This window comes from Chrysemys picta, chromosome 8 (assembly GCF_011386835.1).
Source record: "Chrysemys picta bellii isolate R12L10 chromosome 8, ASM1138683v2, whole genome shotgun sequence".
NCBI classification, from domain to species: domain Eukaryota; kingdom Metazoa; phylum Chordata; order Testudines; family Emydidae; genus Chrysemys; species Chrysemys picta.
The window spans coordinates 35052954-35080862 of NC_088798.1; the positions used below are offsets into that span (position 1 = coordinate 35052954).

Consider the following 27909-nt stretch of genomic DNA (forward strand, 5'->3'; position numbering starts at 1 on the left):
ATAGAAGGGAAATGAGCATGGAGAGAGATGGTGGTGAGCATGTAGTGGAATAGCATGTAGATGGGAGCAGAGGGAGAAAGGCTGGTGACTTCAGGTTCCCAGGGGCTAAGTGCTCACTGAGCCAGGGTTGGGAGAACGTTGTTTGCAAGTGGCTTGCTCAAATGGCAGGATGGGGGCTTGGGGAGGGGTTTGTCAGAACTGATCAGGTATCTGCTGGCTGCGGAACTTAGTTGAGCTCAGGCCAGGACCACATATGGTGACTGGTGAAATAGGGTGGTACTGGACACATGACTACCAAACTTCTGAATGAGGAAGGAGATAAATCTGTGGGGAGTTTCCCCTGATCACTATGAAAGTTCTGCTCACTGTGGACACTGGTAAACCCACACGGGTACAGCTCAATGAGAAAAACTGGGGATTGAGGAAGCTGTGTATGGCAATACAAATAGTCTTGCAGAGGTGTGTGATCAAAATAAAAAATGTCTCTGAGATTCAGTACTGGGTTTACTATGGGTGCCAATGGCACCACCACACCGGCCCCACACTCAGAAGGGGCCCATAACGACTACATGGGGGCCCACAAATATGTTTGGTGCCAGGCCCACAGAAGATTAATCTGGCCCTGTGCATACCCCTTGCCCAGGGTTGATGAGCTGCTAAGTATATATCCACCCTTGACTTGCTGAAGGGATATTGGCAAATCCTCTTGATACCTGATCCTAAAGAGAAAAAAAAGACTTTCTCCGCACCATGGGGGCTATACCAGTTATAATAAGGGCCTTCAGACTTCAGGGGGCTGCTGCCACTTTCCACCAGCTGATAGAGTGTTATAGCCATATGGATTATATGTGGCTGCCTGCATTGATCATAATGTCATCTACTGTGAGAGCTTGGCCAAGCATTTGAGGCATGTTGCTGCAGTATTACAGGCTCTCAAGGAGGCAGATTTGATGGCCAGTTCAACCAAGCATTGGCTGGGCACTCAAGAAATCACCTTCCTAGGGTATGCCTGCAGGAGTGCGGGGGCAGCTACAGTCCTTGATGGACAGAGCCCAAGCCCTAGCAGCCTGCCCAACCCTTCCACAGAGAAGCAAGTCCAGCAGTTTTTGGGATTAGCAGGGTACTATCGATGGTTCATCCCAAACTTCGCTACCATTGCTGCCCCTTGACAGATCTGGTAAAGGACACCACACCCAAAGGTTCTTTAATACCAAAAGTTGTGATAAGGCATTTAGGGCACTCCAAGACTAATTGATCCAGGAGTCAGTACTATTCCACCCAGAGTTCTCAAAGCCCTTTATTCTCTAACCAGATGCATCCAGTGTCAGACTTGGAGCTGTGCTATTTCAAGAAATCAGAGAACACCACCCTGTTTGCTGTCTCCACAGGAAGCTGTTCCCACATGAGGTAGCCTACTCAGACATCAAGAAGGAGGCCATGGCAGTGAAATGGGCCACTTGTGCCCTACACTAGTACTTGTGGGGTCAATTCTCCCCCAAAAATGTTATGTTTATACAAAGCACACGAGATTTTTTATAGGGGAAAAGGCAACACACTGCATTTATTGAAGATACAACAATTAGCATATACCTTTTACACACACACACACACACACACACACACACACACACACACACACACACACACACACACACACAGTCCCACCAGTCAATATTATAGTTACCAGTCTGGATCAACCTAGTGGCCAGCTAGGTTGATCACCGGTAGGGAGGAGCTGGGTTCCGTCGGTCACGACACGATGCTCCAAGGAAGTCTTGGCAGGACAAACCCAAAGTTTCATGGCAAGGCACCCTATTTATATAGTGATTTTTCTTCATTGGGACCAATGAGTTTTGCTTTGTTATGCTGTAATTAATTGTTGTTTGATGAGTGCTTGTTTTCTTAAATTGTCCTTCTCATTCTTTATTACAGCTATTTTGTCCCCATTGTCTTATTTTTAGATATTTTAATAGGGGCATGTTGCAGCCTCCTGGCGCCCTTGCGTCTGTCTCTAGCTCCGGCTGGCACAGCAGCCAGACATGCTGCTCTGCATGCTCTGCTCAACATGGTAAGTGGGCCGGGGCCAGGGCCGGGGCCGGGGCCAGGGGGGTTGTATAAGGGGCGGGGGAGTCCCGGGGGGCAGTCAGGGGACAGGGAGCAGGGGGCGGTTGAATGGGAGTTGGGTTGCAGGGGGCCTGTTGGGGCGGGGGTATGGATGGGGTCAGGGCAGTCAGGGGACTGGGAGCAGGGGGGGTTGGATAGGGGGTAGGGTCCCAGGGGGGCAGTTAGGGGTGGGGGGTCCCAGGAGGGGGCGGTCAGGGGGGATTGGATTGGTCAGGCGTTCTGAGGGGGGCAGTCAGGGGGAGAGAAGTGGGAGGGGGTGGATAGGGGGTGGGGAATAAGGCTGTTTGGGGAGGCACAGCCTTCCCTACCCGGCCCTCCATACAGTTTTGCAACCCCAGGCCAAAAAATTTGCCCACCCCTGAACTAGCTAGACCACTGGTCTGATCTGATGTCAGTTCCTATTTAAGAGGAACAATGACACTCACCTAGATATAACGCCTACAGATTGGAGAAGAGGCAGGGTCCTGACTCCTGAGACAAGAGAGAAGGGGTAGGTAGATAGCATGAGACAGGCATACAGCAAAGAGAAAAATGGCAAAAAGAATGCAATATTAACAATAAAGAAGAGGCTCTGTAAACTAAGAGAAAGGATGAACTAGGGCAGGGATTCTCAAACTGGGGGTCAGGATCCCTGGGAGGATTGCGAGGTTATTACATGGGGGGGTCGCGAACTGTCAGCCTCCACCCCAAACCCCGCTTTGCCTCCAGCATTTATAATGGTGTTAAATATATAAAAATGTGTTTTTAATTTATAAGGAGGGCTTGCACCCAGAGGCTTGCTATGTGAAAGGGGTCACAAGTACAAAAGTTTGAGAACCACTGAACTAGAGGAAGTGACAGAGACAGAGGGTTCTGTGAACAAAGGGGAGCGTCTGAAGAAAACAAAAGTCAAAAAGAGAGAACCAACCAGTGTGTCTCTCTCTCTAAAGGCTTTCCAGTTTGTATGTACTCATTCAGCAAAGGTCAGGTCAGGCTATGACCTTGTTCTGTATAAGAATACAGCTCTAGTGCAGCACACAGTTCTGTGCGTGCTGGGTGTTGAAAAATAAATATTATCTCTTTCATGTGTTGTGAGGATCAGTGTTTGTATAGTACTTTGAGATCCCCGATAGAGGGTGCAACATAAGTGCTAAGTATTAGTATTTATGTACACTGACTTTTGATCACTGCAATATGAAAACAATCTAACTTGCCACTGCAAGTGTATACTTTTATTTCAAAATCTGTAATATATATAAATATTTGTTACTGAAGACCCTATTTATCCTTGTATAAGAGCTGCAACTGAGTTCACGTGAACTATATAACAGTAACAAGTGTTCCTGAACAATACATATAGATACACTCCACAGTACAACTGTGTACCCAAATAAAAGTGTGTCTGGAGTTAGATTACAAAGATCTTTATTTTACCATTGTCATAACTATAAAGGGAAGGGTAACAGCTGTCCTGTGTACAGTGCCATAAAATCCCTCCTGGCCAGAGACTCCAAAATCCTTTTACCTGTAAAGGGTTAAGAAGCTCAGGTAACCTGGCTGACACCTGACCCAAAGGACCAATAAGGGGACAAGATACTTTCAAATCTGCGGGGGGGGAAAGACTTTTGTTTGTGCTCTTTGTTTGGGGTTCGTTCGCTCTCGGGACTGAGAGGGACCAGACATCAATCCAGGTTCTCCACCTCTTTCTAAACAAGTCTCTCCTATTTCAAACTTGTAAGTAAATAGCCAGGCAAGGCGTGTTAGTTTTCCTTTGTTTTCTCAACTTGTAAATGTACCTTTTACTAGAGTGTTTATCTTTGTTTGCTGTACTTTGAACCTGAGGCTAGAGGGAGGTCCTCTGAGCTCTTTAAGTTTGATTACCCTGTAAAGTTATTTTCCATACTGATTTTACAGAGATGACTTTTACCTTTTTCTTTAATTAAAAGCCTTCTTTTTAAGAACCTGATTGATTTTTCCTTGTTTTTAGATCCCAAGGGGGTTGGAACTGTATTCAGCAGGAGTTGGTGGGAGAAGGAGGGGGAATGGTTCATTTCTCCCTGCTTTAAGATCCAAGGGGTTTGGATCTGTATTCACCAGGGAATTGGTGAAGAGTTTCTCAAGGCTTCCCAGGGAAGGGAATCCATTTGGGAATGGTGGCAGCGGACCAGATCTAAGCTGGTAGTTAAGCTTAGAAGTCTTCATGCAGGCCCCCACATTTGTACCCTAAAGTTCAAAGTGGGGAAGCAGCCTTGACAACCATAATCTGAAGTAGTTGCAGTTTTAAACTATTTGAGAGTTCTTAACATTAAATCCTTAATCCAGAGTACCCCTGTCCATCCTGGGATATCACTGCCTTTGATATCCCAGGTCTCCTGCGCTGAGGAGGGGAGGCACATGGTGGGCAGGAGGGCCTTGTGGGGACGGGGGTGGGAGGAGGGATGCAGCGGGCGGCCTCGCGTGGGAGGGGAGGTGGAGGTGAGGAGGGATGCAGCGAGCAGCGGGGGGGGGAGGGGCCGAGCGGAGCGGGGGAGGGGGCGAGGCCTGGGGCGGAGCAGGGCCTGGGTCAGAGCGGGGCTGGAGTGTGGGCGGGGCCATGAGCAGAAAAGGTGGGACAGGGAGCTAGCCTCCCCCAGGGGAAGCTTCACCTGCTGCCCATGTCAATAGTTCCAGATTATATACAGGAGGGGGAAGTCAGTAGCTTCACAGCTACTGAGCCACATGAGAAAGAAATATTATCATTTTAAGGTGTTAGCTAAGCAGTAGCCTAGCTATTTTTTCTTTTAGCTTCATCTTCAAGTGAATGTTTCCTCTTTTTGCCCATGGTTCCCCTCCTACCTCCCATTCATGCTGCAAGCCTGTGAGTGAGTTCCTGTCAGTGGGTCACAAATCAACCTCTTGGAAATTTCTCAAAATGTGTACATGAGGCTTTATCGTTGTTATTGCATGAACAGCAGCAACTGTTTCCTCTTAAGACGCAATAACATAATTCATACATCACAATTCTGAAACCTCCTTTCTGGAAACATTTGATGACAGGATCATCTTCAAAGGGTGCCATGTTGATAGTCCTGGAAAATGAATTTTTCTCACCACACAATAGGTGCAGTCTTCCTACACTGCCCCTTGAATTTCCCTCACCTTTACACTTGGAAGGTCACTTTTAAGGACTCTTTTCTGTTTTCCCCACACAACACAGACTCAGACTGCTCAGTGCAATTCTGTTATGCAATGGGAAATGACAGGAGCATAAAGAAAGAGGTTGTTAGAGCTCTTTGCTGTGCACCTCACTGAGCCAAGAGCTGTTTGTGTGAATCCAATAAAAATGCGGTGAATGGCAGTATTGGAGGACGTTATTGATGCAAGTTGAGGTTCCTCTTCACTGAAGTATGTGGTACCTTATTTTTGGTGCTGTAGGATTCTGTGGCTTAAGTTCATGGGAGCACACATAGCTAGATGACTCAGTAACAGAGTTAATTATTTAGGCAAACTACCACAAAGATCCTTTTAAATGTGTTTATTGCAATACACTCACACTTTTAAATATCTTCTTGTTAACAAATCATCATTAACATTGAACAAATCCATTCATTCTTGTTCCTGAAGTGAGATAGGCACAAACCTCAACATTTATATCCAGAGCTAGGTTTTTGAACATTCTCTCAAAAGTTCAAGGACATTTGTATCTGGGGCTTTAATTTGCAAGCCTTTCTTCTTCTTCAGGTCTACCTTGACAAACTGACTTCCATATTTCATTTTTATTATCTGTTTCTGCAAAGCTTGCTAGTACAGCTTTATTAGTTGAAATTAATAGGAAATAAAAGCAGCTTTCCAGATCCTTCACCATTACTCCAAATCAATATTTTATACGTCACGCCCTTTGATTTGTGCCAGCATAATTAATCAAACTGGCTGAGTCCAGCTTCAAGTGTTTTTCATTCTGAAGACTGGGAAAACATTAGCTTTGTTTGCATACACCGCCGCCAAAATCATCTTCTCAGCTGTCTTGAAATTCCATAGAAGAAAAACAAACAGAACTTGTTTGCTCATTTGAACATGGTCAAGTTTTTTACTTTGAAAAGTGAGATTGTTTCTGTAGCCTGGAATGTCTCCTAAAACATCAACGAAGATTATTTCAGCAAATGGTGAAAAAGCCCCTCCCTCCCCCCTTCCCCCCAAAAAGCTGCCAAAGCTCTCACAACTTAAACATGGCTTTTATGGAGTGGCGAACAAGAATCTGGTGAAGATGAAACAAGGAGTGTTAGTGGCTCTCATTCAACCAAGATTTCTAAATTATTTTATTTAATCATAGTTTGTTTGTGAAGCTAAAAAAGTTTCCTAAAAGCATGTGCTTGAATGTGACCATATTCTTAAATAAATTTCTCCAATGAAAACCTGAGCAACAAGAGGACAAACTAGCAGAACGTGGCTAAAAGATTATTGCCAGGATAAAGAAGAGAGATAAGGTGGGTGAGGTAATATCATTTATTGGACCAACTTCTGTTGGTGAATGAGATAAGCTTTTTAGCTCCACAGAGCTCTTCTTCAAATCTGGGAAAGGTAATCAGAGGGTACATTTACACTGCAATAAAAAATCTGTGACATAAAGTCTCAGAGCCCAGGTCAATTACTTCAGGCTTGTGGGGCTAAAAATCACTATGTAGATTTGATACCTATCCCCCTGACCTGGTTTCAGAGTCCAGGCTCCAGCCCAACTGTCTACATGGCAATTTTTAGTCCTAGCAGCCTGAGACAATGGACCAAGTCATGGCCACGCAGTGGGTCTTTTATTGCAGTGTAGACCTACCCAGACCATCACAGCTAATTACAAGGTGGAACAGATTGTTAAGCATAAGGAGTTAAACACATGCTCATTCAAAATGAAGTGGACAGTTAGGATCTCTTGTGGTCCTAAGACAAAGGAGAGTTAGTGCATTACAGATTGTTGCAATGAGACATAAAACCAGCATCTCTATTGAGTCCATGACTTTTGGTGTCAAGCAGAGTTATGAATTTAAGCTCATAGACTCATCTTGAAGGTGTTGTGCAGATTTCCTTTGAGGGCGAGGGCTGACAGGTCAGATGTGGAGAGATCATTTGTGAAAGTGTTCATCCATGGGTGACAGTGTTTTTGTATTATCGTTCTGTGTGTTCACTTGAGAGCATAGCGATTGTCTAGTTTTACCCCCATAGTTGTAGTTGGGGTAAACATGTTGTGATAGACATGTGTAGGACCCATGAATCTTGAAAGGTGTGATGTGGTGGGTACTGGTCATCATAGCAGTGGAAATAGAGCTTCAAGGTTTGCATCTGTTGTTCTGACCTGGTCTACCAAAGTGTTGTAATTGTAAATGTGTTTGGGATGGATATCTGAATGCTGTCCAAGTTGATGAAGACACTGATCACTTGTCAACACTTGCAGTTAAATCATGTTTACTGCCAGTTGAGCTGCACCCAGTGCACCCTTTGTCAACAAATGTTGCTAGTGCAAACAAGGGCTTAAAGTCTGCACCTCTTTCCAGACCTGCAACAGCATCTCCCAGACTTTTATGTTTAGCCTTGCCACACTGAGACTGCACTGCCAAGATTATCTAACATGAGGGAAGAAAGGCACGACCTGTAAGCATAGTTTTTTCTTATCATTGCCAATCTTTGCTTATAGTTGGTTTCTGAATGGATTTTTGAAATGCTACTCCTCTTCTTTCTACTCAATTATTTTATTCAATATGCAGAGGTTGCAAAGTTGTAATTTAAATTTAGTTTCCCATTCTTTTTAAAGAGAAAAGATAGAAACTTTTCTTCACAATGTATGCCTATAGCCTAGCCGATTACTTACTCTTAATTCCTTTAGCACAGTGTTTCCCAAACTTGGGACGCTGCTTGTTCAGGGAAAGCCCCTGGCAGGCCAGGTTGGTTTGTTTACCTGCCATGTCTGCAGGTCTGGCCGATTGCGGCTCCCACTGGCTGCGGTTCGCTGCTCCAGGCCAATGGGAGCTGCTGGAAGTGGCGGCCAGTACGTCCCTCAGCCTGCGCCGCTTCCAGAAGCTCCCGTTGGCCTGGAGCGGTGAACTGCGGCCAGTGGGAGCCGCGATCGGCCGGACCTGCAAACGTGGCAGGTAAACAAACTGGCCCAGCCTGCCAAGGGGTTTCCCTAAACAATTGGTGTCCCAAGTTTGGGAAACACTGCTCTAGCAGTTTGAGCATATACTGTTGGGTTTGCAGACACTTGGAGCATTCTTGACTGAATCTTCAGAAATGACAGGACTTCTGGCCCATATTCAAATGTGGTGTAAATGCATTCAAATAGAGTTACACCAAAAATAACTCTGACCCCTCATGATTTGAATTAGTGGTTTGAAAGCTATCCAGAATGGCAAAGGATTTTCAAGATAAGTCCTATGCAGTCTGTTCTAAGAACAGTAGTATCTGCTGCTGAGGCTTCATAGGAAACTAGAACAAGAGCTAGTTAATACCAACATCTACTCATCCCAATAGAAGAAGAGCCATTAATGATCCTTCCAACACTGTAGATTTTGCACTGAATCAAACTGTGGTTTAGACAGATCTGTGTCCAAAAAATGTTGATATTGGCATAGGCGCAGACTTTTACTTTTCCCCAGGGGTGCTCCATTCCCGCTCTGCCCCGAGGCCCCATCCTTACTCCACCCCTTCCCCCAAGGCCTTGTCTTCGGACTGCCTGTTCCCACCCCTGCTCTGCTCCTCCCCTGAGGCCCCAGCCTCACTTCAACCCCTCCCCCAAAGTCCCACCCTTGCTCTGCCTCTTCCTGCCCCCACTCCATCCCCTCCCCAAGCCCCTCGCCTGCCCGCTGGTCTCTGCCCTCCCCCAAACCCCTCCCCAAGTTGCCTATCAGCTGTTTGGCAGCATCCCTGATCAGCTGATTGGGGGCACTGCCGAACAGCTGTGGCTGGTGGGTACTGAGCACGCACTATTTTTTTTTCCATGGGTGCTCCAGCCCTGGAACACCCACGGAGTGTGCGCCTATAGGTGTTGGCATGCTAGAAGGGAGAAGCACAGCAAGCCTATAGAGCACACATTGTAAGTTGCCATACCACATCTAGGACCTGTCTCACAGGTTTATCCCAACTGTCTCTGCATTCTACTAGAGGCTGATAAGAACACCACCCAGCTAGAGACTTATTACAATATTTCAGTGATCTGGGGAGAAGACTATTTTGCTGATAAGAAGGATGGGTAGAATGACAGATTGTGGTCTGACACTATGGAACTGAGAATTCTGTACTGTGCAGAATCAGGGCAAAGGATTCCGTCTACTGAAAGTCAAATATTTTTAATAATATAAACCTTTGCCTAGTGTGCACATTGCACACATGGGAATTTAAAAAGTTTTAGCACGTACTGACTGCATGCAGTGCATTGTATGTACAGAAGCCATGCAACAATGTGTAGCAGGCCCTGGAAAAGCTAATGTCAACCCAGAAATTTCTTGTGAAAGTGTAATGGGGTACACTCACCACTGGAGTGCGTCCCTGTGGCTGGGTTTAGGGATTAGCTAGTATGGCACCCTTTTCCATCAGTTGCTCATACCATGGCCTCTCTCTTGATGAAACTCGGGGTGCTCCCTCCTCATGACTCAACCTGCCAGCCAGGTCGGTATTTCATCATTTCTGGGGTGTCAAAATCCCATTGGACAAGCTGTCCATATGCCATATCATGCAATCTTCTGGTCCAGGTCCAGTGCTACTTTCCGAATTACTGGTAGGGGAACGTGTGATTGCTCACTACTCCAGGGTCCAGTCCAGGGACCTTATGCCTTGCAAGTTAGGTCCACTCAATCTTAGACCCTGTGGCTGTTTCCCTGGGCTCTTTTCTACCTCACTTCCCTAGCTTCTAGCCCACCTCTGGATTTGCCAGCCCGAGCCTCCTCCACTCCCAGTGGCTACCCCACCCTTCTCAGCTTCTTGCCAGATTGTGTAGACCAGGGTAGGGTTCCAGGTCTTATCTTCCCCTTAGAACTCCTCCTTGTCCTTAACCAACTCCCTTTCTCTCTAGGGAGTGATTGCAGAATGCCCTGAAGCCGCCTCATGTTTTGTTTTTTTTAAATGGCAAAGCAGACTTGAATAGTCTATATAGCACCACCAACTATAGTTCCACAGTACTATATGGTTTATATTCTCTCACGCTGCCACAGGTGCCGGCTTCCTCTTGCCCCCTGGGGCTGCTCAAACACCGGCTCTGCCCCAGGCTCCACCCCACCCCTTCCCCCAAGTCCCCACCCCACCTCAGGCACTGCCCCCACACCACTCCTCCTCCCAAGCCCCGACCCCATCCCCTGCCCAGTTACACCCCATTCCCTGAGCACGGCTCATCCCAGCTTTTCCCCCTCACTCCCAGCGTCTCCTGCATGCTGCGAAACAGCTGATCATGGCGAGGCTCTGGGAAGGAGGGGGAGGAGTTGAGCAGCAGGGCCGCCGCTGGATGGGAGGCACTGGGTGGGAGGGGGAGCTGGCTGCCAGTGGGTGCGAAGCACCCGCTAATTTTTTTTCCGTGGGTGCTCCAGCACTGGAGCACACATGGAGTCAACACCTATGCTCTCTGTTCTGTGTCTTTCAGGTAATATAACAGTTCCTTTTTAATAATACTCCATTTCCACAATGTTTTTACTAAATAACAATGTAACATGTTACCTTAAGACAGAAGTCCCCACCTGTGGGGACCTGGGCCAGCCCCCATGGGGGGGGCAGGGAGGGAGCACATCCAACTCCGTTCCTGGCCCCAGCCTTGGCCCCCTTACCCCATCCATGTCCTCCTTCTTCCGCAGCCACAGCCCCGCTTCCACCCCCGGGAGGGTGGGGAACAGACCAGGGTAAGGGGGGGGCACAAAGTAAAAAGTTTGGGGACCACTGCCTTAAGACATTTGAATTCCTCAGAAAGCTTTTTCCTTTCTTTATCAAAACCCTTACAGACCCATAAAAGGTCATCTGTTGTTTCTTCCACCTTACAGAGTACAGATAGTCCATTTTTGTGCCTATTTATTAAAAAAAGATTTTTGTTTAAGCACAATGGCCAGCTAGTTCACTAAACAAAAGCACTTCATTAGTCCTATCCAGGCCCTGAAGTATGTCATCATCGTCAACTCTAGCAGCCCCTTCCTGCTCTCAAATTCCTGGCTTTATAGGAGCCAAGCCATCCCTGTCCAGCTGGGCTTCATCTTCAATTAGACTTTATCAAGTCCTGGCCCTCCACCAGGTGCAGCCTATAAGGTTAATTGGCCCATTTTAACCTGGTCAGGCCTTGTATTGGGTGGACATCCCATCACAGACAGCTATTGTTTTGGTTACTAGCCTTGTAATATACATAGTATATAGTTAATGGTTTGTCAAATTAGATAAAGATAAGCTTTAAAAGTTCTTTAGTAAATGCAGTAAATGGCACAGAGTATACTGTTCTGAGATAATACCCTTTGGATTGTAATAACTAAAATGGCTGGCCCTTTGTGAGAATGTTGAAATCTGGTTACATATAAAATGTTGCTTACTGGTTTAGAGGGCTTTGGGCCCATCTGTTTGGAGGCTTTCAAAACTCACCAGGCACAGGGTTAGCTTTGTGACTAACCACACCTGGCCACACAGAAAGGGGAAAACAAGCATTGTCATTTAGCCGAATTGGAGTGATGATAATAACAATTTATAGAGTCATAGATTCTAGGACTGGAAGGGACCTCGAGAGGTCATCGAGTCCAGTCCCCTGCCCGCATGGCAGGACCAAATACTGTCTAGATCATCCCTGATAGACATTTATCTAACCTACTCTTAAATATCTCCAGAGATGGAGATTCCACAACCTCCCTAGGCAATTTATTCCAGTGTTTAACCACCCTGACAGTTAGGAACTTTTTCCTAATGATCAACCTAAACCTCCCTTGCTGCAGTTTAAGCCCATTGCTTCTGGTTCTATCCTTAGAGGCTAAGGTGAACAAGTTTTCTCCCTCCTCCTTATGACACCCTTTTAGATACCTGAAAACTGCTATCATGTCCCCTCTCAGTCTTCTCTTTTCCAAACTAAATAAACCCAGTTCTTTCAGCCTTCCTTCATACATCATGTTCTCAAGACCTTTAATCATTCTTGTTGCTCTTCTCTGGACCCTCTCCAATTTCTCCACATCTTTCTTGAAATGCGGTGCCCAGAACTGGACACAATACTCCAGTTGAGGCCTAACCAGAGCAGAGTAGAGCGGAAGAATGACTTCTCGTGTTTTGCTCACAACACACCTGTTAATATATCCCAGAATCATGTTTGCTTTTTTTGCAACAGTCACACTGTTGACTCATATTTAGCTTGTGGTCCACTATAACCCCTAGGTCCCTTTCTGCCGTACTCCTTCCTAGACAGTCTCTTCCCATTCTGTATGTGTGAAACTGATTTTTCCTTCCTAAGTGGAGCACTTTGCATTTGTGTTTGTTAAACTTCATCCTGTTTACCTCAGATCATTTCTCCAATTTGTCCAGATCATTTTGAATTATGACCCCCTGTCCTCCAAAGCAATTGCAATCCCTCCCAGTTTGGTATCATCTGCAAACTTAATAAGCGTACTTTCTATGCCAATATCTAAGTCGTTAATGAAGATATTGAACAGAGTCGGTCCCAAAACAGACCCCTGTGGAACCCCACTTGTTATGCCTTTCCAGCAGGATTGGGAACCATTAATAACAACTCTCTGAGTACGGTTATCCAGCCAGTTATGCATCCACCTTATAGTAGCCCCATCTAAATTGTATTTGCCTAGTTTATCGATAAGACTATCATGCGAGACCGTATCAAATGCCTTACTAAAGTCTAGGTATACCACATCCACAGCTTCTCCCTTATCCACAAGACTCGTTATCCTATCAAAGAAAGCTATCAGATTGGTTTGACACGATTTGTTCTTTACAAATCCATGCTGGCTATTCACTATCACCTTACCACCTTCCACATGTTTGCAGATGATTTCCTTAATTACTTGCTCCATTATCTTCCCTGGCACAGAAGTTAAACTAACTGGTGTGTAGTTTCCTGGGTTGTTTTTATTTCCCTTTTTATAGATGGGCACTATATTTGCCCCTTTCCAGTCTTCTGGAATCTCTCCCGTCTCCCATGATTTTCCAAAGATAATAGCTAGAGGCTCCGATACCTCCTCTATTAGCTCCTTGAATATTCTAGGATGCATTTCATCAGGCCCTGGTGACTTGCAGGCATCTAACTTTTCTAAGTGATTTTTAACTTGTTCTTTTTTTATTTTATCTGCTAAACCTACCCCCTTCCCATTAGCATTCACTATGTTAGGCATTCCTTCAGACTTCTTGTTGAAGACCGAAACAAAGAAGTCATTAAGCATCTCTGCCATTTCCAAGTTTCCTTTTACTGTTTCTCCCTCTTCACTGAGCAGTGGGCCTACCCTGTCTTTGGTCTTCCTCTTGCTTCTAACGTATTGATAAAAAGTCTTCTTGTTTCCCTTTATTCCTGTAGCTAGTTTGAGCTCATTTTGTGCCTTTGCCTTTCTAATCTTGCCCCTGCATTCCTGTGTTCATCTTTTGTAATCTGTCCTAGTTTCCATTTTTTATATGACTCCTTTTTATTTTTTAGATCATGCAAGATCTCGTGGTTAAGCCAAGGTGGTCTTTTGCCACATTTTCTATCTTTCCTAGCCAGCGGAATAGCTTGCTTTTGGGCCCTTAATAGTGCCCCTTTGAAAAACTGCCAACTCTCCTCAGTTGTTTTTCCCCTCGGTCTTGATTTCCATGGGACCTTACCTATTAGCTCTCTGAGCTTACCAAAATCCACCTTCCTGAAATCCATTATCTCTATTTTGCTGTACTCCCTTCTACCCTTCCTTAGAATTGCAAACTCTATGATTTCATGATCACTTTCACCCAAGCTGCCTTTTACTTTCAAATTCTCAACGAGTTCCTCCCTATTTGTTAAAATCAAGTCTAGAACAGCTTCCCCGAGGTAGCTTTTTCAACCTTCTAAAATAAAAAGTTGTCTGCAATGCAGTCCAAGAATTTGTTGGATAGTCTGTGCCCCGCTGTGTTATTTTCCCAACATATATTTGGATAGTTGAAGTCCCCCATCACTACCAAATCTTGGGCTTTGGACGATTGTGTTAGTTGTTTAAAAAAAGCCTCATCCACCTCTTCCACCTGGTTAGGTGGCCTGTAGTAGATGCCTAGCATGACATCACCCTTGTTTTTTACCCCTTTTAGCCTAACCCAGAGACTCTCAACACTTCCGTCTCCTATGTCCATCTCCGCCTCAGTCCAAGTGTGTACATTTTTAATATACAAGGCAACACCTCCTCCCTTTTTCCCCTGTCTATCCTTCTTGAGCAAGCTGTACCCATCCACACCAACATTCCAATCATGTGTATTATCCCACCAAGTTTCAGTGATGCCAACAATGTCATAGTTGTATTTATTTATTAGCACTTCAAGTTCTTCCTGCTTATTACCCATACTTCTAGCATTTGTATGTAGGCATCTAAGATACTGGTTTGATCTTGCCTCTCAGTTTTGCCCTGACCTTCCTTTCTCTCTGCCATTATAGCCCACGCTCCCTCTTGTTTCCGACCCATCTCCCAGGTCTCCATGTTCCCCACTTACCTGTGGGCTTTGCTCACCTGTCCCCGTTGAACCTAGTTTAAAGCCCTCCTCACTAGGTTAGCCAGCCTGTGTCTAAATAGGGTCTTTCCCCTCCTCGAAAGGTGAATGCCATCTCTGCCTAGCAGTCCTTCCTCGAATAGCATCCCGTGGTTGAGGGATGGAGGCTAATCTTCAGCTGTGTGGGATGAGTGCAAAGGCTTGAAGATTTCAACCGGTAAAAGCAGCAAGAAGTAGGACAGAATAAGGGTATTAACAGGTTTAAGTTGGAGATAATGCTCAGCTATGTTTGATTTGGCTTCAGCAATCAGGGAAAAAGCAGGCAGGTTGCGATACTGTGCAGAACATAGGGGTGGATTTTTAGGTATAAACATAGAGGCTTCGTTTTTTGGGTGGGTTTTTTTGGAAGAGAGTTTGGGGTGTAAATTGGTTTCTTTTTATAACTGGTCACTAAGGAGTAAATTGATCATAGTGTTGGAAGGAGTTTAGCTGAGAAGCACCTAAAAATTCAGAAGGGAACAGCATGGCTAAGCCCTACACAATGTATTGAAAATGAACCACGGAGGGTACATCCACACTGCAGTAACACACCCCCGTCATGGCCACAGCTGGCCCGGGTCAATTGTCTCGGGCTTATGGGGCTCAGGCTGTGGGGCTATAAAATTGCTCTCTAGACACTCAGGCTTGCGTGGGAGCCTGGGCTCTGAGACTCTGCAAGGGGGATGGGTCTCAGAGCCTGGGCTCCAACCCGACCCCAAATGGCTGCAGTGTTATTTTAGCTCTGCTGCTAGATCCCCACAAGCCCGAATCACTTGACCCAATTTCTGAGACTCGGTGCCACAGGATTTTTATTGCAGTGTAGGTGTATCCTAAGGGGCTGATGCTGTAATGGATAGCCTATAGGTGAACTGTTGCTGAGTCAGTTGGACTCTGCAGTGGCGTTGCAGTCTGCCTCTATGCTACCAATTTCAGGATTGTTTGCAAAGTGATTTGACTATTGTTTTATTTTAGAAATAATAGGGATTTTTTTTGTTAAGGAAACGATTGCCTCCTGGAGAGGTGGGTTAACTACAGCAATGGAAAAACCACTTCTGTCACTGTAGCAAATGTCTACACTACAGTGTAACTGCAGTGTTATAACTGTGCCACTGTGTCTGTAGTGTAGACAGTGTTAGTGGCAGCACAGGCTAACAGTAATTGCACTGTTAAATATTCCTCTGTTGCACAATAAATGGTTGTCAATACATTCCTTTTCAATACAGCTCTGCTTTAACAGAGTAATAGCAAGATACAAGGGTTTCACAATCTGAAATCAATAGCATTTTCCCCCTTTTTTATTACAGTCCCACCCAACAGAGAAGACAAATTTCACAAACAAATTTGGACAATCTGAACTGAGAATTGCTTTATTATAGGACTTTTTGTGATTCAGCACTCTAAGGAATCATTTTACAGCTTTTCCCGATAGAAGTATTAAGTACATGCCAGATAATAGGCCGAAAAACTTTTTTTCCATGCTTGGCCTGCAGTAGTTGCATAAAGTAATAGAAATGAAAGCTAGGAAAGAACTATTAGGTTCTTAGGTCGTCTAGTCCATACCACTCCAAGAGCATGGTTGCTTCTGACTGAAGTGCTCTATCCAGGCCCAGAGACTATGGGGTTTCACCTGTTCTCTTGGGATCCTGTTATACAGTCTAGATAAATAGATATTACTTGTTTATATTTACTAAGATTAATCTTAAATTTATCTCAATTTTATCCTATTATTTCTAATAATTCCTCTCCCATCTTCATGTTTATTCCCTTCATATGTAAACTGCTACTTGGCTTCTTAGCCATCACTCAGCCAAACTATATATATTTAGCTCTTTTAACCTTTCCTTATAAATCAGTTTTGTGTCCCCTTGAACAGATTTGTTGCTATTCCTGAAATCTCTCCAGTTTGTCAATATCTTTCTGATATCTTCTCAGCATATTACCCCAAACTGAATGCATTATTGCAAGTGCCATCTCACCCAAGTTGTAAATAGGACTCTAACCTTCTGGTCCATGATGTGATGTTCCTGTAACAGAGCCCAAAATTTCACTGGACACTTTTTCTGCTGTATCAGATTGCAAATTCATGTCTAATTTGCTGTCCATTATTACCCTCAAGTCTGCACTGCTTTTCATCTTTCTCCTGTTGAATATCTGTGTTAAAATCCCTCCCTGGATATCTAGCAACCTACCTTAACAATTCAGGATAATCTAAGGGTTCTAGCCTGCATCACTGAGATCAGTGGGAAATTTGCAATCATCTTCAACAGGAGTATTAGCTACTTCTGAGGGCATTCTGTGCCAAAAAATTAAATATTCTGTGCACATTTTAAAATTCTGCAAAATTCTGCAAATTTTATTTGTCAAATAAATGTGAAGACTCTAGCATAGCACTGGGGAGCACAGGCCACTGGCTGAACAGAGGTGGGAGATCACTGTGCAGCTGCCCCCCGGGACACAGACTAAGCGGTGAGGCTGCACTCAACCCTGACAGAGTGCAAGGACTGGGCCTGCCCCAGAAACATCCCAAGGCCCTGCCCCTCTGTGCCACATGCACCAGGTGTGGACAGGTAGGCTCAGCAATGCAGGATCCAAGTGTGGAGGGGCTTAGGGTCGGGGGGATCCATGTGTGGATTGAGAGGGCTCTGTGTGGGGCAATCTGGGTGCGGGCGGCTTAATGAGGGGATCTGGGTGTGGGGGGGATCTGGATGCATAGGGGCTTGTTGGAGGGTTCTGGGTGCAATGGTAATGAGACGCTGCAGAGGGGTCCAGGTGAAGGTGATTGGGGCTTAATGGTGGGGGGTCCGGGTATGGGAGGGGATATAGCTCGGCAGGGGGGTCTGGATGTGGAGGGCTCAGTGGGGGGGGTTCCAGATGCTGAGGGAGTTGGGCTCAGCGGGGTGGGGATCCATGTGCAGTTGGTTGGGGCTCAGTAGGGTGGGGATCCAGGTGTGGGTGGCTTGTCAGAGTGGTCCAGGTGCAGGCAGAGTGGAGCTCATCAGGGGGGTTCTGTGTGCGGGGGGGGTGAGGCTCGGTGGGAGGGTATGGATATGAGAGTGTCTGGATGCATGTGGGTTGGGTGGATGTGGGAGCAGCTCCCTGTACAGTGATATCTACCTCTGCATCTGAGGAGCGATGGGGGCAGGAAGCGCAGAGGGGGCGGGAGAGTTTTCAGAACTTCCTACAGCCAAGGGAGAAATCTGGGGGTGGGTCTGACCTGGCCCCAGATGCCATGCAGGGGCAGAGGAAGTCCCATCCTCATCAGCCCAGCCGGAACTAGCAGGTGAGCCCGACGCAGGGCAGGAGCCATCAGCTGGGTCTTCTCCAGACCCATCTCCTACCCCACAGTGATTTACTTCTCTGCCAGCTGCCCCGGGCACCCAAAACATACCGCTGGGGAGGGTCGTATGACCGCTCTTGCGGCTTCCCTTTGCTTCCGAAAGTCATTTTTCTGCAGGGAAGCAAAGAAATCTGTGGGGGACATAAATTTTGTGCATGTGCATGTGCAGTGGCGCAGAATTCCCCCAGGAGTAAATAGCCCAGACTTAAAGCAGCTTACAGCTGTAAACACTCTGAATCATTTATGATAAAAATGATCAACATTTTATTTAAGGACTTCAAATAAAAACTTAAGTGTTCTTCAGGAACATTTCATTTGTCTAAATTGCCTTTTAAAGCTGTCACCATGGCATCCTGATAATACAGAAACTGTTGGATTTTAGTAGTATAATACAAAAATATGAATGTTTGCTGGCAATAGATACACTAAAGGGGCCACTCAGCCAAACAATTTGAGTAAGTGGCTGGGAGCAAGCCATTGCCTAGGCTTAGCAAGTGCCAATCATAGGAGCCAGAATGTGAAACAAATGTAACAAAATGGTGAGGTTATAACGTGGCTGTAATGAAGCAAGTATTCAGATTGACTGACATCACCCCTGAAAACTGGTTAGATGAGTATTGCTTAATGTAATACTTATCATGATGCATAATCTCACTGAGATACTCAAGGGTGTGTTTAACGTAATTATTGCGTACATACCAGTTGAGATTGAAAGCTCTTGGTGCAGCACAAAGCACCCTCAGACAGTCAAGAGTGTTTTATTGATTAATGATTCTCATTTGTGCAGAAAGATGGCCTTGCCCTTTAGTGCATTCCTAGCCTTAAAGCTTAGATTGCAACAGGCCCTTATATGACCACAGAGAGGGAGGGGGAGAATGCCAAGTCTCTCTCCCTTCCCCCATTGCATGGCCCCCACTAGGGCCTCTCACAAAGTACAGCCCCGGATTTAGGGGAGCACGGAGTTCATTCTTTCAGTGCATCCATGGGGGCTGGTGGAACAGGAAGAAAAGGCATGGGCATGGCCCATTCCCCTCCTCTCTCTAGCTTACAAAAAGGACTGGTCAAACTGCAGGGAACAGGCTGCACCATTCTAATGGGTGGCAGAGTTCTGGGCTCGCCCTAGGTCACTCCCTACACAAGGATGTAAATTCCACAGTCTAGGGCCAGGCCAAAATGTCATCTTATAGTCTGGTGATTTAGAGCTACTCCAGTTTTTCTTCCCTGTTATGGTTTCTCTGTGGCGTTTTTTGTTTTGTTAGATTTTTTTTGGCAGAGCTCTCAATGGTTAGAGGGTAGTATAATTTATTTCATGTAGTGCTCTTCATTTTCTTAACAGCTGAAATATATGATAAGTCTTGATGGGGGTGGGTCTTTCTTCCTCCAGATACTTTTTCTACAGAGATCAAGAACTGTTATCATCCTTTTGACCTTAAAAGGTTACCTTCTGCTTTCTCATCTGCCACACACTATTAGTAATTCAGAATAGCTACTGTAGGTAGTCATTTGCAATACTTTCTTTGTAATAGCATTTTGAACATCTACGTGTGAGTGGTGTAACTGACAAGCAATTGATGATTGACTAAAATCCACTTGTTAACACTACAGGCTATTAATAGATTGGAGAGTTGTGGTAGGTTGAATAAATGTAAACTTTTTGTAACATGGAATATAGCATAATTTTCAGTTGAGTCATGTGGCAAATGTTTAACGGAAAAGAAATATTAAGATCTGTCTTACCTGTCAATGGTATTTCTAGACTGCCCATCACTGTAGTAGATACTAAACAATCAAGGAGACAGATTTAAGTGCCTCATTTGAATCACAAGAAAAATATCACCTATACAGTGCAAATCTGAAGACAGAATTTGTCCCTTATTACAATTCAGCAGCAGCGGCAATCCAAAACCTAACCAGACAGTCAGTGTGAATATTTATATATAGTAGTTTTAAGGTACTCTCCCTGTTGATTAAAAAACTATTCCATGTTGTCACTAGTACTGTCACTTGCACTTACTGGTGCTGTGCTGAATTCTCTCTTCTACACAGGGTCCTTCCTATCGGAGAAGGCCAGATCTTTCAGCACAGAATGGTAACAGCAACCATGGCTGCTACAATGCCAAGAGGATGTAACAACAATGGAAAATGTTTTAAAGATGGATGGTGGAAGAACTTTAACATAGGAGAAAATATTTATGTTAACATGGAGGATGGCATTCCCTCCTTCTCTCAGTTTGGGATCTCATTTCAGCCACATAAATACAGCACTTAAACGTTTATAACCCCCAAATGCACTTTCATTGAAGGGGGGTAAAGTTACAATTCCCTGTGACATTACAGTAGGGTGACCAGCTGTCCCATTTTTATAGGGGCAGTCCCATTTTGGGGGACTTTTTCTTATATAGGCACCTATTACCCCCCCACCCCCTGTCCCGTTTTTTCACAGTTGCTATCTGGTCACCCTACATTACAGAGGATGAATCCCACAGAAAAGTATGTGATTGTGTCCTATGTGCCTTAGTATGGTGCATACATGCGAATTTTTGTCACATTAATCAATTTTATGGAACTTGCAACCCCTAAATTCTTTAAACTCTAAAGACTCTGCTCTAACTTGCTGATATCCCTTGCTGCAGGAGAGGTTACTGTAAAGCAAACAATGTGTTGGGTACTACGTGGGGTCACAAACATGTTCTGATATTTTATTAAGAGTGAGGTATTATCCAGAGTTGTTCTTACTTGCCTGGCACCTGGAGTCAGGAGTCCTATATATGACTGTGCCAATGATTTTCTATATGACATTATCCAAGTCACTAAAGCTCCCAGGCCTCAATTTACCCATCTGTCAGTTGAGGGTAATAATATATCTCTACCATTCAGGGGTGTTGTGAAACCTAATACATGAACCTATTTAAAACACTTTGTAAGTGCAATGTATTGTTATTATATTAGGCTAAGATTTAAGGCACCTAAGGGAGTTAGATGCTCAACTCCCAATGAAATTCATGTGCCTAATTCCTTTAAGTGACTTTGAATATTTCAGCCTTTATCTATATTGCATACACAACTACATTTAACTATGTTTAAAGAACACTATTAATTGCAAAGTCAAGCACTCAAAAGTTAGGAAAGGCAGAAGGAAGTTTGCCTGTTCAACCTTATTTCAGCCTTCTTGTGGATATGTACACCTCTACCCCGATAGAACGTGATCTGATATAACACGAATTCAGATATAACACGGTAAAGCAGCGCTCCGGGGGTGCGTGTGGGGGGGGGGGCTGCGCGCTCCGGCGGATCAAAGCAAGTTCAATATAATGCGGTTTCACCTATAACGTGGTAAGATTTTTTGGCTCCCGAGGACAGCGTTATATTGGGGTAGAGGTGTATATGTAAAGATACAGTCTTTGGTTACTCAATCACATGGTTCCCCCCCACTGGACTTCTGCCTCATTCAGCACATAGGATAGATGGTGCTCACTAACTGCAGCTATTCAATATTTTCTCCTCATTGTTCAATGTATTTATTGCACACTATTCAAACCCTGCTCTGGATACAGAATTATTAATGTCCTCGTGGGTTTTTGTATGGCACTCATCATTGTTCTATCTGAGTGCTTCATAATCATTAATGAAGTTATTTTCACAACACTCCTGTGAAATGAGAGGATTATCCCCATTTTACAGATGGGGAACTAAGGCAAAGAGATTAAGTCAAAAGTATCCACTAATTTTGGGTGCAAAATTTGAGACGCCTGGGACCTGGTTTTTCAGGATCCGTAGCATTATGTAGCACTTTATATGTTTAAAGCCCAGCTCCCGTTGACTTTAGTTGCAGCTGTGAGTGGTCTGCACTTCTTCAAATCATTTTTCATGGTCTCCAGACAGGAACCCAAAAAAACTGAGGAACACACATTTAGTGATTTCTTTTGAAAAATTTAAGTGATTTGAAAAGTGGCAGCCATTTTGTGCCAGCAGCAACAGACAGCAGATTTTTTTTTGAGAAGCAGAAGTGAAGAATAATATATGCCAAAACTGAAAGGGTATAGAAGGAATATAAAAAATAAAGTTGAAATCTGGCCAAGACAGTAGGGATAACTTCACTTCTTGGGATGATTTCAGGTTTTATTTTCGCCAGCAAATGTGGCAGATTCAGAGAGCTGTTCAAATTATATTTATCATATAGTTTATTTGAAGAGTTTGATATTTTGTAAATAAGTTATTGCACATATATTTTCTTTATATATTTCATCCAGCTAGAGAGCTACGTTGATAACGTGACAAACACATTTATGAATTATTCAATGACTTTCACTATATTTTAAAAATAAACCTGACACTTAAAAAAATTTGTTTATTACTGTGAATATCTTGATTGTGTCAAAATGGAAGTGGTGATGACACCTAGACCAGATCGTCCGGAAGCTGTGAAACCATTTCCTCTTTCTTTCTGTAGAAGAAGAGTCTTCCGAAACACACACTTTTTGCCTGTGTTATCATTTGCCTTCCTGGCTGGGTGAGTTCAGAAAACCAATAGTGTGTCAGTTTTGCAATGTGACACATGTGACTTGACAAGCCATCACAGCCTAACACGCAATTCTCTGCTTGGGGAATTTGCAAAGACATGGTTCTCTAAAAATCAAGGTCTACTACTGTAAGGGTCCAGGGTGTTGGTGGCCTGGCCTAGCGGTAACAGCTGGGCAGGAATCTGCACGTCAGTGACAGTAGTCGCTGAGCTGGAGTCAGAGGAATTATAAGAGCCAGGTTCAGCAAACAAGAGTTGGGGTCGGAGATCAGAGATAGCACCAAGCTGGAATCAGGAGGCAGGAATCAGGGTCAGAATCAGGCCGGAGTTAGAGATTGGAGATCAGCGATAGTACCAGGCAAGAGTCGGGGTCAGAATCGGGCTAGGACCAGGAGATAAGGTAAAGTCTGCATGCTTACCCAGTCAACTTTCTAGGCTACCCTCCAGGGTTAAATAGTGTGCTTAGCCAATCAGAAGGCGCAGGGTACTGTCATTCTGACTCCCTTGGGCGGTACGTCTTGCGGTGCTAACTTGCCACAATGTTCCCTGGCTATAACGCAGCATGGTCTTGCAGTCATAGGCGCTGACTCCATGGGTGCTCCAGCCCTGGAGCACCCATGGAAAAAAATTAGTGGGTGCTTAACACCCATTGACAGCCAGCTCCTCCCTCCTCCCCAGCGCCTCCTGCCCATCAGCGGCCCCACCAATCAACTCCTTCCCCACCCTCCCAGCACCTCCCGCCCACTGCAATCAGCTGTTTTGTGGCATGCAGGAGGTTCTGGGAGGGAGGGGGGAGCTGGGATGGGGCATGCTCAGGGGAGGAGACGGAACTGGGTGGGAAAGAGGCAGGGCAGGGGCGGGAAGAGGAGGAGCAGGGGTGGGGACTTGGGAGAAGGGGTGGGGGCAGGGCCCGGAGTGGAGGCAGGATGGGGGGTGGAGGCTTGGGGGAAGGGGGCAGGTGGGGGCGGGGCTGGGGACGGAGCAGGGAATTGAGCACCCCCCGAGCCCGGATGAAGCTGGCGCCCATGCTTGCAGTGGCACTGTGGGAACATCAGCTATTCCCAGCTCTGCTCAAACTTCTTAGAAAATCACAAACTGATGAACATTTTGGGGGATTTGGGGAATCTCACATTTTCAAAGCATTAATCATACTGTGGGATTCATAAAGCAACATAGTTCAGCCATTAGAAACAGATGGAGGTTTCTGCATAGATTTAGTTGGGCCAGGTCCTCAACTGGTGTAAATTAGCTTAGCCCCATTCATTTCAATGGAGTTACACCAATTTATACCAGCTGAGTTTCTGGCCAATTGTGAGTATTGTCCGAATTATTCTGAGAAGTCTATTATTCTTGTGTCCAATGAGATACATAGATATCTTGCAGTCCCTTGAGATTACTATTACCAGACTGGTTGCTGGCAGCTTAGTTGTTTTATAGCCTAAAAAAAGGGTTAACATACAAGATGCAATACTTCAAAACTTTTAAATGAAAAAAGAACTACTCCTTGTTATAGAGGAAAGACCTGTTTACCGGCAAATGAACAGGTAACATTTAAATGAATGGCATAACTGACAATTAATGTTGGGATAAACAAGTGCAATACTGTAAGTTAATGTAGGTAATTAAGCAGACACTGTTCTTCTAAAGGTCAATGTTAGCTCCGGGGGGAATTCTGTGCCACTGCGCATGCGCAGAATTTATGTCCCCCTCAGATTTCTTTGCAGAAAAATAACTTTCTGATGGGGAAGCAAAGGGAAGCCACAAGAGCGGTCATGCAACCCTCCCCAGCAGTACGTTTTGGGTGCTCAGGGCAGCCGGCAGAGAGGTAAATCATTGTGGGGCAGGGGACGGGACTGGAGAAGACTTGGCTGATGGCTCCTACCCTGTGCTGGACTCAGCTGCTAGTCCCAGCTGGGCTGGGGAGGACAGAACTTCCTCTTCCCCTGCATAGCATCTGGGGCCAGGTCAGACCCACCCCCAGATTTCTCCTCCATCTGCAGGAAGCTCTACAAATTCCCCCCACTCACCCCACTTCCTGCACACATAGCTCCTCAGCTGCAGGGGGAGGGATCCCTGTACAGAGAGCTGCTCCCCCATCCACCCAACCCGCATGCATCCAGATACCCTTATACCCAGACCCTCCCACTGAGCCTCACCTCTCCCTGCACGCAGAACTCCCCTGATGAGCCCCACTCCCCCTGCACCTGGACCATCCTGACGAGCCACCCGGATCCCCACCCCACTGAGACCTACTCCCTCAGCATCTGGACAAACACCCAGACCTCCCCTGTCGAGCTCTATCCCCCCCAATGCGCAGACACCCTCCCCGCTGAGCCCCAACCACCTTCACCTGGACCCCCCAGCAGAGTCCCATGACTGTTGCACCCAGAACCCCTCAACAAGTTCCTGTGCATTTAGATGCCCCCATACCTGGATCACCCACTGAGCCGCCCTCACCCAGATTGCCCCACACAGAACCCTCCGGAGTAAATGTTTTACAATATGGTACAGGCTAATATGACAAAGTATGATATACAGTTGCAATCAAAGAAATGTAGGGTTGGAAGGACCTCAGGAGGTCATCTAGTGCATCCCCCTGCACTGAGGCAGGATTAAATATACATAGACCATTCCTGAAGGGTGTTTCTCTAACCTGTTCTTAAAGGCCTCCAGTGATTCCACAGCCTCCCTAGGCAACCTGCTCCAGGGGTTAACTATCCTTAGAATGAGAAAGTTTTTCCCAATATCTAATTTAAATATTCCGTGCTGTAAACTAAGCTGATTAGTTCTTGTCTTACCTTCAGTCAACATGGAGAACAAGTGGTTACTGTCCTCTTTATTACAATCTTTTACATATTAGGGTATGTCTACACTATGGGATTACTCCAAATTTACAGAATTCGATTTTGGGCAACCAATTGTATAAAGTCGAGTGCATGCGGCCACACTAAGCACATTAATTTGGCGGTGTGCGTCCATGTACTGAGGCTAGCATTGACTTCCGGAGCATTGCACTGTGGGTAGGTATCCCATAGGTACCCCATAGTTCCCGCAGTCTCCCCCGCCCATTGGAATTCTGGGTTGAGATCCCAATGCCTGATGGGGCTAAAAACATTGTCACTGGTGGTTCTGAGTACAGCCTCATCCCTCCCTCTGTGAAAGCAATGGCAGACAACTGTTTTGCGCCTTTTTTCCTGGGTGAACTGTGCAGACGCCATACCATAGCATGGAGCCCGCTCAGCTCAAGACAGCAGTCATGAACATTGTAAACACCTCGCGCATTACCGTGCAGTTTATGCTGAACCAGAACCTGGAAAACCAGGCAAGGAGGAGGCTGCAACTGCAGCGCAGCGACGAGAGTGATGAGGACATGGACACTGAATTCTCTCAAACCACGGGCCCCGGCGCTTTGGAGATCATGCTGTTAATGGGGCAGGTTATAGCAGTGGAACGCCGATTCTGGGCCTGGGAAACAAGCACAGACTGATGGGACTGCATAGTGTTGCAGGTGTGGGACAATTCCCAGTGGCTGCGAAACTTTCACATGCATAAGGGCACTTTCATGGAACTTTGTGACTTGCTTTCCCCTGCCCTGAAGCACCAGAATACCAAGATGAGAGCAGCCCTCACAGTTGAGAAGCGAGTGGCGATAGCCCTGTGGAAGCTTGCAACGCCAGACAGCTACCGGTCAGTTGGGAATCAATTTGGAGTGCACAAATCTACTGTGGGGGCTGCTGTGATGCAAGCAGCCAGAGCAATCACTGAGCTGCTGCTGCCAAAGGTAGTGACTCTGGGAAATGTGCAGGTCATAATGGATGGCTTTGCTGCAATGGGATTCCCTAACTGTGGTGGGGTGATAGATGGAACCCATATCCCTATCTTGGCACCGGAGCACCAGGGCAGCCAGTACATAAACCACAAGGGGTACTTTTCAATGGTGCTGCAAGCACTGGTGGATCACAAGGAACGTTTCATGACGCTCACGTCTTCAGGAACACTACTCTGTTTAAACAGCTGCAGCAAGGGATTTATTTCCCAGACCAGAAAATAACCGTTGGGGATGTTGAAATGCCTATAGTTATCCTTGGGGACCCAGCCTACCCCTTAATGCCATGGCTCATGAAGCCATACACAGGCAGCCTGGACAGTAGTCAGGAGCTGTTCAACTACAGGCTGAGCAAGTGCAGAATGGTGGTAGAATGTGCATTTGGACATTTAAAGGGTCGCTGGCGCACATTACTGACTCACTCAGACCTCAGCCAAACCAACATTCCCATTGTTATTGCTGCTTGCTGTGTGCTCCACAATCTCTGTGAGAGTAAGGGGGAGACCTTTATGGCAGGGTGGGAGGCTGAGGCAAATCACCTGGCCGCTGATTACGCGCAGCCAGACACCAGGGCGATTAGACGAGCACACCAGGAAGCATACAACACTCCTGTTAATACATCTGAGAAGGACATTTGCTTTTTCCACAACAGCATCACATGATTGCTCATGCTCAATTTATGATCCACTATAATCCCCAGATCTCCTTCAGCAACTACTACACCTAGGCAGTTACTCCTCATTTTGTGTTTGTGCATTTAATTTTCCTTCCTAAGTGTAGTACTATACAATATGCTCCTATGGTATCTGACATATGTAAACAGTTGGATAGAAATCCAAGCCCAGCTGAAGCCATGAGGGATTTGTATTCAATACAAACTTGAAAAAATCAGTTTAGGCTGATTTCTCCCATCCTCTCCTGTTACCCGTGGTTCTTTCAACCCAAAGCTCTTGGTAACTTTACTCTGTGCGAGGAGGTGTCAGGAAATAAATCAGGGGAGACACAGCCGTCCGACCGATAGATGGCTGGCACAAACAGGACAACACAAGAGTGCTTTTACTTAAAGCTAAACTTTACTAGTCTCAAGCACTTACACAAACCCCCAACCCTTGATAATTACCAAAGCTGAGTGTGGCTTTCGAGTGACACAGCGGCAGGCTTCTGGTGACCAAATCTTCCATCTGCCGGTGGGGACCGCAAGATGTATCCAGAGGGAAAGTCCCCAAATGAGTCCCCAAACGAGTCCAACTATCTCAAGCTTTTCCCCCTTATTTATACATTAGTAATAGAATGACAGGTCCCTTAAAGAAACCTTGTTAAGTAAGCAGTTTCAAGCAATAGGTTCCTTCTGATTATTGATTAACCAGATGTGGGTTTTTCCAGAGTCTGCAGCTCTGAGACCCCAATAGACATTCCTGCTCTTTTAAAATGCATGTATCAGCAACTTCAACACAATTCTTATCAGGAAGG

General features: G+C 45.6%; 2 long non-coding RNA genes across 3 annotated transcripts; one reads left to right on the forward strand and one right to left on the reverse strand.

Annotated features, from left to right (window-relative positions):
* Nucleotides 1-1932: 1932 nt before the first annotated feature.
* On the forward strand, nucleotides 1933-22097 carry LOC135973021 (uncharacterized). 2 transcript variants are annotated; one of them, XR_010589704.1, is made up of 2 exons: nucleotides 1933-2068; nucleotides 20141-22097. It is a non-coding gene; the product is annotated as an uncharacterized LOC135973021 (long non-coding RNA). The 2 variants fall into 2 exon arrangements; XR_010589703.1 differs by lacking the exon at nucleotides 1933-2068 and adding an exon at nucleotides 2814-3837.
* On the reverse strand, nucleotides 5639-27780 carry LOC135973020 (uncharacterized). Its single transcript, XR_010589702.1, has 4 exons — nucleotides 27560-27780; nucleotides 19832-19873; nucleotides 14722-14896; nucleotides 5639-6212 (listed from the first exon to the last, which is right to left on the reverse strand). It is a non-coding gene; the product is annotated as an uncharacterized LOC135973020 (long non-coding RNA).
* Nucleotides 27781-27909: the final 129 nt, after the last annotated feature.